Source organism: Ochlerotatus camptorhynchus, unplaced genomic scaffold (assembly GCF_037179485.1).
Source record: "Ochlerotatus camptorhynchus isolate MF236.1 unplaced genomic scaffold, CSIRO-AGI_Acam_v1.1 ptg000416l, whole genome shotgun sequence".
Lineage (NCBI taxonomy): Eukaryota > Metazoa > Arthropoda > Insecta > Diptera > Culicidae > Ochlerotatus > Ochlerotatus camptorhynchus.
Window position 1 is genome coordinate 1,732,778 of NW_027040902.1, and position 12,438 is coordinate 1,745,215.

General features: G+C 38.5%; 1 protein-coding gene across 1 annotated transcript in view; it reads left to right on the plus strand.

The window, feature by feature from the left end:
• LOC135711029 (uncharacterized) overlaps positions 1-12,438 on the plus strand; it is a 405,472-nt gene that overhangs the window by 114,961 nt on the left and 278,073 nt on the right. The gene's annotated exons all lie outside the window — the stretch shown is intronic.

The following is a 12,438-nucleotide window of genomic DNA, read 5'->3' on the forward strand; positions in this document are numbered from 1 at the left end:
TCCTCGGTAATCCGATTCGAAGCTCGGAAGATGTTGACCGGTGTCTACAAACCATCGAGGAGGTGATTTCCCGGGCCAGGGAACAACACGTGCCAGTATCCAGACAGGTGAGTAACACTCTGAAGCTTGACAGCCCTACCAAAGATCTCATTAGACTCCGTAGCAACCAATGTTCTTCATATTCCTAACGTTTTTCCAGAGGAATCCGAGATTACGGCTGACGAACTGTTGGCCTATATAAAAACAACTAAAAACATGAAGGCCCCAGGTTTCGACAACATCCTGAATTTGGAACTCAAACACTTGAGTTTCAGATTCTACAACCATCTGGCACTGATTTTTAACCAGTGCCTCAGACTTGGCTACTTCCCCTCGTGTTGGAAGTCAGCTAAAGTCATACCCATCCGGAAACCTGGGAAGGATCCGTCCTCTCCTTCAAGTTATCGACCAATCAGCCTTCTCTCAGGGTTATCAAAACTGTTCGAAAGAGCAGTCTACCACCGGCTCCTAACATCTGTCGAACAAAACAACATCTTACTCGAGGAACAGTTTGGTTTTCGGAAAGGTTGTTCGACCGTCCACCAGCTGACTCGAGTGACAAACATTCTCAGACGGAACAAGTCTGTTTCGATAACATCTGCCATGGCGTTGTTGGACGTTGAAAAAGCGTTCGATAATGTCTGGCATGATGGCCTGGTGTTCAAACTGCAGCACTACGGTCTTCCAATCTTTCTAGTGAAGATAATTAACAACTGAATAACCAGATAGTTAAGTGGATCGTTGTCTCTGTTCGCATATGACACATCCATCGTCAACAAGGGTAGGGTCATCGGAGCTCTGACTGCCAAACTTCAGAGAGGCCTGGACGTCCTGTCTGAATATTTCAACAACTAGAAGATCCGTTTCAACGCGGCAAAGACCCAGGTCATCATCTTTCCACACTCAAAATCTCTCAGACTTGTTACGTATGAAAATAATAAGATCTGCTTAAACGGCTCAGTGGTGGAATGGTCCAAAGAGGTCGTGTACTTCGGGCTAACACTAGACAGCAAGCTTCTTTTCAGGGAGCACGTTGACAAAACAAAAACCAAGTGCAACATCTTGATAATATCGTTGTATCCACTTATCAACAGGAAGTCAACCCTGTCCCTGAAAAATAAGCTTGCTGTCTACAAACAAATCATCCTTCCTGTAATCGAGTACGGTATGCCAATCTGGCAGAGTTGCGCAAAATGCCATCACCTTAAACTCCAAAGGATCCAGAACAGTCCCCCGTGGACTAGAAATTCTGAGATCCACTTCCTGGCTGGAATTCAAGCATTAGAAGAACGGGGAGTATTCGTCCTGGAAAGGTTCAGAGACACCTGTCTGAGATCAAATCATCAGATCATACGTGATTTAGCACGTTAGGTTAAGTTATACTCGTAGTTAGGTAGGTTATTTTTCAATTCAAATAAAACACATCCCCAAAGAAATATTTAGTAAACTAGTTGAAAAACGCAAATATTAAATTAGAATATCAAATTAAACAAAGATGAAGAGCCAAGTAGGCTAATCAATTAAAATGATGAATCAATGTACAACCATAATCAACAGAAATAAACATAATTTTACTACTACTACTACAAGCCTGATTTCATTTTCGCTTCGGACGCCGTGCTGAGCAGACAGCAGAAGCAGCAAAAGCAGTCGTCTGGCTTGCCGTGGCAGTGGCAAACGTGTCTCCGGTCTGATCTACGAGGTGTGCTGAAGGTGTTCTTGGAAAATGTGATCCGTGATGCTGTCACCTTTACTGAACACGCCACGGTCATCGATGTCGTCTACGCTTTGAAGCGACAGACGAACTCTGTACAGTTTCGGAGGTTAAATCATCACCAACTTTGGCAACAAAACGGCCCTTTTTCTGGGCCAAACAAGCTTATTACAGTAAAAAGTTAGAATAGAATTTATCTGCCTGTTGGTCCATATTCAGAACCACATGCCCCCAACGACCACAGAAAATGCTCTCCAGAGTTGTAATCTTGAAACCAAACTTGGAAGCAGGGGTGCAAGTGATTTTGATCGATTCTCTTCATCAACCTTCTCTTTGAAAAAAAAATACTTCAAATTTGGTACGCCTACAAATCAAAAACGGAAAGAGTTAGATGATCGATCAATTAAAAGAGCTAAATTTTCTTCACATTTGTTCCGTGCCCTAGCGGTCATACGTCAAGCTCCCGTTCGTGCCCCTATGCACAGACCCTACTACTTTTTTAATGAAAAGTAGCACATTAAGCACGGCAAGTATAAAACGTATCATAGAAAAGTTTGGTAAAGAGGGCTCACTGAAGGATTTACCTAGAATTGGCTGGAAAGCCGGCCCCAGCAACCTCAATTTGAACCCAAAAGTTGTGGATTATTTTCAACGGAACAAATCTGCCTCTACTCGCGATCTAGCCAAGAAGTTCAGGATCAGCATCAGAATGATTCAACGAATGAGTTAAAGACGTACAAAAGGCAGAAATTGACCAAACAAACTCCGGAACAAAAGTCTTGTGCCAAAACCAGGGCTCGAAAGCTGTTCAACTGCATTTTGGACAATGTGAACCAGTGAATTTTTATGGATGGCGAAACATATCCCAAGTAACAATTTTGGTTTTATAAGGGTTCTGTAGACCATGATTTGGACTTGTGGCATACTTCAAAATCACTATAAAACTTGCGATGTTACTTGGGATGCTAAAGAAGATTCAAGAACGCTACCAGTCTTTAAATTTTACACTAAATCTGTTGGGGAAAGTGTACGACTGTTGCGATGGAGAAATTTAGTCAGAAAGTGCTCATTTGGCAAGCTATATGCTGCGTTCTTCAATTTTCTACACAAAAGGAATGTTTGAAGAACAGGCTGCCACCACAGAAAGTACCAGTCCCCACATCTCTTCTGGCCAGATTTGGCATCGGCACATTGCGCCAAATCTACTCTGCAGTGGCTGATGGAGAATAACATTAAGTTCGTAGAAAAAGTCATCAACCCACCAAACTGTCCTCAGCTCCAACCGATCGAACGCAACTGGGAAATAGACAAGCGTATCTTCAAGAAGGATGGTGATCTAGGAAGTACACAAAGGCCACTGTGCAGAATTTGATGGGAGGTGTCAAATTCAAAGTAAGGGCCTTCTACCGAAATGAACATTCTGGCTAGTTTTTACGGTTCGTTCTTTTGTATACATGTAAAGCTATAATAAACTGCAATATTTTGTAAATTTTAACAATGGTTTCATTGTTATTTTATTATTTGAAAGATTATACACTACCGATCATAAGTTTAATGACACCCCCAAAAAACCATGCAAATATATTTTGTTCAATTATCTCTCATTTTACGTTCAATTTTCGATCTCCAAAGGTTATTTAAATGGTTTGAATGGTATAGCATAAGTGTTCTACTACTACTTTTATTTTAAAATTTGGTCAACCCAATTCTGAGAAAATCAGTCACGATTCTTCAGAGTAAATTTTGAAAAATATTGTAACTTTGGGCGAACTATTAGCACACAAAATTTTAAAATTATAATGAACAATTTGCTTACGAGGAAAGTTCCATTCAAAACCTTTCAAATGATCTAAAGAGAACGAAAATTGGACGTAACATGACAGAGATATTAATATAACAAATTTGTCATGTTTTTTTTTGGGGTGTCCTTAAGCTTATGATCGGGAGTGTAGCTACTTTTCGAAGCACTCCTTATAATTTTCAACCATTTTTGTATCTCTTTACACTATTATCTTTACAGCTCAATTAATAAACCGTTTGTATTATGTTTCTAGAATATTTTATTACACATAGTTATCTTCAAATTGGTCCCCCAAGATTCGAATTTAGTCAAAAAATGACAAAGTTATGGCAGGTTGATTATTAATTTTGATCAAAAAATATAATTTTTAGACTTGACCATTTCCGATTTGAATGAAATTTTGCATGATTGCAACTTTTTCTACAACTTTGTCACAGCCGTCATTTCGATCAGAAGTGACGTTTTTATTCTACAATTTATTATTAAAATCACAAAAACGCCACTTTGATAAAAATAAAACATCAAAAATTGCCGATTTTTTTTAACACAACACAGTTTTATGCAAATTAGAGAAATTCAAGTTTTACTGAATCTTCATTTGGCATGGAACTACTGTTTTGTATTTAAATTAAAAAAATGCTTAAGAAATTCACCTCAACTTCGACTTACTGCAGATTTAGACAGATTTTGTGTTCCACAAACAATGGTTGAAAAATGATGACCTTACTGATTTCGGTAATTTTTTAACCGGACTTGGTAATTTTGATCGAGTGTGTACTTATACAGGGTGTTTGGTTCCGGGTTTTACATATTTTCAGGGTAGATAGGTCTCCTAAAGTTATGAAAAAATTCCCATGAAACATAGGGTCGGAAATGACTGCTAAGTGAGTTATTCAACATCCTATTTCTTTATTTTTTATTGCCAAGTTTGTTTAGCTATATTTTTTAAATCTTAATGTGATTTTCTGATTTTAACATACTTAATGAAAGATTAAAGTCTTAGCTATCAATGCTCTTTGGTAAAGAACTCGATTAAAGTTAATTATCATACTTAAAATTGAAAAGTATGTTGAAAGTACCAAAAAAAACTGGTGAAATTTCATACATTTTAGTGTTTTTAAGTTGAAAATTTTCATTACTGTTAATTTATTTGTTCTACAAAACATGTTCCATGCAGTTCCCTAGATTTGTGTCTTTGATAGTAACCTTGTAGGCTTTATGGTTTCTTCGTAATTATTGATTTAAAACAGCCGTAAAAATGTGTGACGTTTTCTTATAATACGCTATGATCACCCTATTCGTTCGTACGTTCGTCTGTTGCAGTGGACTACGCACATGAAAATTTGGTGGAATGTTATTGTAAATGCTGAGCTACTTTCTAAACTTTCGATTACCGCACATCTATATATCGAATATTGCTCAGTCTCAGCAGAACACACAACGAGAGACACCGAATCGGCGAATTCTGTGAGCGGAAGGCAATACCGTTCACCATCCCTCTCCAACGGGGGAGTTTGGTAAAGAGATATGATCAAACCGATTTGTACGTTCTTAAAGGTGTCCTTGCTCGCTTTCTACTCTCTATATACAATTTTCACACTGCCGTACTCTAACGGAACTATCAACTCAATACTTTCATCTCCCCATCTATCGTATAAAAATTACCACTTTAGTCTGTTACTTAAAATTACACACTTAGAAATACCTAATCTTACACGTGACGGAATCCATCTTTGACATAAAGGATGAGACGTAAACAAACATGTCATGTAAAATTAAGTGCTCCGAGACTGGAAAGTTCGAAAGTACGTTTGATTGAGCTGAATTTTGCGTCTATTACGACTCAATTTTATGTCAAAATTGACACTCGTATATGTCAGTCTCAGAGCACTTAAATTTACATCAATTTTTCTAAGTGTGTAGCATCTTCAACTATATTTTTAATTGTTAATATCTCTTTTTGGGGCACACATAAAAATATATTTTTGCATCACTTACTTACTTACACTTGTTTTAAAAAATATAATTTGAAAAACATTCATTGCTGTTAAAAAAAATTAGAATCTACTTTAAAAAACTGTCAATGTTACGGAACTTAACGGAAAACAATGAATTTAAAGGCTTGTACTTATTTTACTAAACATATCTCAAACCTATATGTGTAATAATAAAAGTTCATTTATGTACCATCCATTTTTTTTCCTTGATTTGTTTTCCGTCGATCTTGTTTTCCATGTTGAGCACCAATGCTACCGACGCCAGGAAGGCAGCTCCCACACCTGGACCATACCTATCGACCCATCAATTCATGAACCGGGGACCAACGGATTTACTTCCCTTCCGAAGGAAAGCATGATCAGAGAAGTTATGCTTCAGAGTTAGACCTGTGCGCCGATCAAAATATTTTCGGCGGCGGCGTGATATGTTATTTTCTGCCGGCGGCGGCGGCGTGGCGGCGTCACGCCGTTTGCTTTTGGCGGTGGCGGCGTGGCGGCGTGGGTCGGCGTGAGTTTATTTTTATTGATTTAGAAAAAAATACTTTTCAAACTAATCCCACATGTACAAAAAATGTTACCCACATTTGAGTTCAGATTACTCAACATCGCTAAAACGTAGGTCACTCATAGTGTGAATAAATTTTGCGACACTTTCCCGGGAAAAAGTTCCTGAATATAAAGAAAATTTAAGAAAATTTTACACACGTTTAGAAGTGCACTAGTGGAACGACTACAACCACATTCAGTTTTCCTCATATTCGAGAACTTTTCCTCGGAAAAGCGTCGGAAAATTGACTCATTGCATGGGTGAGCTACGTTTTCGTGAATTTGAGTAACCTGAACTCAAATATGAGTAACTCTTACTCAATTTTGAGTTGCTCTCATTGGCCGCGCATTCAGAATTTGTTTAGAAAAGTAAGTCAAGTGCTTATTTACATTTGCAGGGGGTGGAGTCGTATAGGAAAGTGTAAGCAACCTTTTTATTAAGTATAAAAAAAAAGTACGTATGTAGAGGTGGATAGTATTGAAAAGTAATCTTTTATCATTTATTGAGGTGTAATGTGTTATTTATATGTTAATAGTGATAAATTATGTGCTTTTATTACTCTGATGCATATTTGAATGTACGCGGATTATAGTCATATAACTTTTGTTTATGTAATTGAAGATGAAGTCTTTCGGATATACGTAGAATCCCGCACAACTTGGACCTGTAAGAGATAAAAAAAAGGTCAAATTTCAGCGTGTTGTTAATAATAGTTCCTTATTCACCTTTATGTAAATCCGATCCTCGTCAGTAAGCCAGTGATTATTGCACAATTCTATTTTTGCAAATGCTGTAACTGTCATGAATTAAGAATGTTTAATGCACATTCTTATGGTGGATGCCTGACCGACGTGCAGATACGGTCGACCCAGCTATGTTAAAAACTCGTTCACTTGGTGTGCACACACAATACCTTTCGCGAAACCTTGCGAATCAAGGCTGCCAAGCTTTCTAATTTTACAAAAGCAGAGAATATCTCCATCTACAACGTTTTTCGGGTATGACGTAGCCAAATATGCGGTGCACTCTTTCTTGATGACAGAGGTCACACTATCTTCAACGTTTGAGTGCTTCATAGCAAGACTGAGCAACGAGGAAGATGAGTTAGAAGGAAGTTCATCGCATTCATCTGATGTAGTTACCGATTAGAAACCCATTTGAATATTCGTTTTTTAATGATGTCCGTACAATAAATTCATATCATATAGTACGTACAAGAAATTGGTAATCGAGCGTTCATCCAAAGCACTTTTAATGCATTTCAGGTTCATAAATCGAGGGTCAAGTAAAGTCGAAATCAAAATTAGGTCCTTAACAGGAAACTTTCGATTCACATGCTCCTTCATCTCCAGATGCATGTGTGTCATGGCAAGCAAGTCCTCATTTTTTTCACTGATACAAGCTTCAATCTCAGATCGCAAGAGCATGGCAATGTTAACTGTTGCATTTTTTTCAGCAGACAACAGGGTTACTATAATCTGTAAACCAAAACGGAATTTTACTACAATCTTTTCACCACCATTATGTCACCATGTTTTAGAAACAGACTAGAGTAAAATCACATTGGAACTAAAATGAAACTTTTCACACTAGACGTTCGCTACGTGATCGACTTTTAACTGGCACGTTTTTAACTTGTCCGCTAGCTGAGTCAATTTTTCAGTTGAAGTACATTTTCTTCCAAAATGATGCAATTTCAAAATGTCAAGATTAACTGGATGAACACTGATGCTTTTTAAATGCATTTCAATTAGTGAGTTCCGTTCGTTAGGTGAAAATCAAACATCATTTTCTCAGCTATCGAATGTCTAGAGTGTATCAGTAAACAAACATCTGATCTTCAATGCACTGCACACTGGGGACAAAATCGAAACAATGTGTTAAAATTCAATAACTTCGGTGCTCGCTGGAACAAGAGACTAAAAATTAGTCATTCTTATAGAAAAAAGTCTCAGGAATCGATTGGAGTGGGTTTCATCTTGGGCACGATAGGGTAAGTTGGGGTTTTTCATAGTTTTGCCCTAAAATCTCCTATTTTGCATGATTTGAATGCTGTATCTCAAGATACCGATGATATAGACGGATGATTTCTTGGGCAAAGTTGATCAGGAGGTCAAGGACTGTTGGATGATAGACAGAACAATTCGGAATTCTTCCGTTAGGCGTCGCTAGTGAGCATTCGAAGTGTATATGTTTGTGCTGCTGTATCTCAAGATCCTGACTATTTAGACGGATGATTTCTTGGGCAAAGTTGATCAGGAGGTCAAGGAATGTTCGATGATAGACAGAACAATCCATAATTCCTCCACTAGGTGGCGCTAGTGAGCATTGAAAGTGAATATATTTGTGCTGCTGTATCTCAAGACTCTGACTATTTAGACGGATGATTTCTTCGGCAAAGTTGATCAGGAGGTCAAGGACTGTTGGATGATGGACAGAACAATTCAGAATTCTTCCGCTAGGCGACACTAGTGAGCATTCAAAGTGAATATGTTTGCGCTGCTGTATCTCAAGATCCTGACTATTTAGACGGATAATTTCTTCGGCAAAGTTGATCAGGGGGTCAAGGATTGTTGGATGATGGACAAACAATTCGGAATTCCTCCGCTAGGTGGCGCTAGGGATTATTGAAAGTGAATATATTTGTGTTGCTGTATCTCAAGATCCTGACTATTTACACGAATGATTTCTTCGGCAAAGTTTAGCAGGGGTCAAGGAATGTTGGATGATGGACAGAACAATTCGGGATTCCTCCGCTAGTTAGAGCTATCTATGATCTTCTCTGGCTATTACGTCCCAACTGTAACTTAACGCCTGCTCTCAACTTAGTGCTCTAGATGCACTTCCACAGTTGTTAATTGAAAGCTTTCCAAGCCTGTTCGATTTTAACATGTGTATATTGTGTGGCAAGTACAATAATATACTATGCCCAGGGAAGTCGAGAAATTTTCCAATCTGAAATACTAGACCAACCGGGATTCGAACCCAGCCACCTACAGCATGGTTTGCTTTATAGTAGAAGACTCTACCGACCGAGCTTATGGAGGCCCCCTGATCTATGAATTTAATCAAACTAAAATGCAATATGGTAGCCTAATTAACAAGTTTTGAGTTTGGAGATGCTTTAATACAAAGGGCTTTGAATCTGTGAACCTGGATGAGAATTTGATCTGAACTCAAGGACAATTTGGAGAACCGTTTACTTGACTTTGTGTCTAGGGCACTGTCGAAAGCACCTGCGGCTGTTGCGCAACGTGTTAAAAACTGGATTGGTCAAAAACCCACACTAAGGATCGATTCTTTAAGAAGAATGCAGAGCTTGAAAGCATATTCGAGGTAAGAATCCCTGGGCGTGCTTAATTTTAGAGAGTAGCATAAATTAACGAATCATCGTTTTTAATACGATACCGTCGAACATTAAAAAAATTAACAGTTCGGAAAAAAATGTACCTGTTGAGCGAAGTGCTAAATTTTCAAAAAAAAACAACGGATTCCAAACCAATTTAAATTGAACTTGAATGAAAATTAGTAAAAGCGTGGAAATGCGTTAATGTAAAGCAAGACATACAACTGATGAAATCTGTTTTTGTTCATGTTACTAAATAATCAATAGCATCAACCGCGATTAAAAGAAGATTTGATATTTGTATGAATATTTTATAAAAATCCTAAACAAAAACTACCGACTCTAAATTTTACGAAAAAATGCTTGAATATAATTCATCATCAATTATTTTATCAGGTCGAAGACCAACCCTCAGGATCCTGGCCTTCGAAAAATACGCGGGTTCATTCAAGGAAACCCAAAGATCCCTCGTCATAATTATCTCCTATTTCACCTCCTTTTGCCACTCCGGATTTGGATACCAGTTCTAACAGTCAGCGAAGACCGTCAACTCTAAAGCCTCGAGGTTGAAAGCGCAAGGAGTAGTTGACAAGATTTTCGAAATACAGACGCATTAACGGACTTTTCAAAGAATAAGGTCTTGATAATTTGCTGTATTCAGCCAAAATTGCTGCCATAAAGGCTGCTAATCCAGCAACTGCTCAAATCTTACAGCACTTGTTGAGCGGTGGTGAGGTTTGGGCAAAAGAGACCATCGAATCCGTTGACTCTGTTCGTGGAACATCTCTGTGTTCGGAGGAGTCATCTTTGGCGATAAAATCAATACTTGGGTTAAGTTAAACCAAATATGGAGAGCTGGCTCGATTCACTAAGAAGTATCTAGGTATGACAGTTTAATTAACGTATATATAAAAAAACTTAGTAGAACAATTTTTTGTTTAAAATAGGTCAACTTTCTAAATCTTTGATCAATTTTAGAGATGTGCATTGTTATTAGTCCCTTCATATTGTCCCATTTAGGTATTGCAATTTTGCAGCCCTGGAAAAAAGTAGCTGAATTTAGAAACGCCATAATTCCACCGTTCTCAACTCCAAACCGAGAAAAAGGATACTTATCATCAAGCGTTTCAATCCGTGATATGGTTATATGCGATTTGCAACGGATTCTACAACTGGATGATGTAGCAGACAGGATTTCAAAGTTAAACCAGAAAGTGTTGACTTGTAAATTGCATGTCACGGCTGGTCCGGACTCTGCTACAGGTTTTACGCACTACAACCAGACTGGCTTTTTAAAAGAGGATGATTCTCTTCTCTCCGAGCATTTTATGAGCCTGTTGTTAGTATCCGAAAGAGGAGAGGATATTTGGCGGAACCCGAAACCCCAGTCAGATTCGTTCTGCAGAATACGCTCTATTAATTGGACTAAAGAGACCAACTCGCTTACCAAGTCCATGTTTGAGCAGTTTTTTGCAGAGGTTGATTCCTTGAATCTGGATCACAAACATATTCATTTCAAATGCTCACTAGCGCCATCTAGCGAGAGAATTCCGGATTGTTCCTTGACCTCCTTATCAACTTTGCCGTAGAAATCATCCGTCTAAAAAGTCAGGATCTTGAGAAACAGCAGTACAAACACATTAACTTCAAATGCTTACTAGCGTCACCTAGCGGGGGAATTCAGAATTGTTCTGTCCATCATCCAATAGTCATGGACCTCCTGATCAACTTTGCCGAAGAAATCATCCGTCTAAATAGTCAGGATCTTAAGATACAGCAGCGCAAACATATTCACTTTGAATGCTCACTAGTGTCGCCTAGCGGAAGAATTCTGAATTGTTCTGTCCATCATCCAACAGTCCTTGACCTCCTGATCAACTTTGCCGAAGAAATCATCCGTCTAAATAGTCAGGATCTTAAGATACAGCAGCGCAAACATATTCACTTTGAATGCTCACTAGTGTCGCCTAGCGGAAGAATTCTGAATTGTTCTGTCCATCATCCAACAGTCCTTGACCTCCTGATCAACTTTGCCGAAGAAATCATCCGTCTAAATAGTCAGAGTCTTGAGATACAGCAGCACAAATATATTCACTTTCAATGCTCACTAGTGCCACCTAGTGGAGGAATTATGGATTGTTCTGTCTATCATCGAACATTCCTTGACCTCCTGATCAACTTTGCCGAAGAAATCATCCGTCTAAATAGTCAGGATCTTGAGATACATATTCACTTCGAATGCTCATTAGCGCCACCTAGCGGAGGAATTCCGAGTTGTTCTGTCCATCATCCAACAGTCCTTGACCTCTTGATCAACTTTGCCCAAGAAATCATCCGTCTAAATAGTCAGGATCTTGAGATACAGCAGCACAAACATATACACTTTGAATGCTCACTAGCGCCGCCTAGCGGAAGAATTCCGAATTTTTCTGTCTATCATCCAACAGTCCTTGACCTTTTGATCAACTTTGCCGAAGAAATCATCCGTCTATATCATCGGTATCTTGAGATACAGCATTCAAATCATGCAAAATAGGAGATTTTAGGGCAAAACTATGAAAAACCCCAACTTACCCTATCGTGCCCAAGATGAAACCCACTCCAATCGATTTCTGAGACTTTTTTCTATAAGAATGACTATTTTTTAGTCTCTTGTTCCAGCGAGCACCGAAGTTATTGAATTTTAACACATTGTTTCGATTTTGTCCCTAGTGTGCACTGGTTGGATATTAATTTTCAAACCCTATATGGTCACCAATCGGTCAGATGGAACTTATTAGTAGGCTTAGTTGCTAGAGATATAGCAACAATAGTTTACAATTATAGTTTCAGAACCACGACTTAAAAAAAAACTCACCTCAAACGGCTCAAGAAAGTTTCGGAAGTATTTAACTAGCGCCCACTCATGTGCTGTGAATATGAGATCGTGAGACGGTTCAATAAAGCATTCACGCCAGCTTTATTTAGTTCAAGACTTTTCATCATCTTATGTAA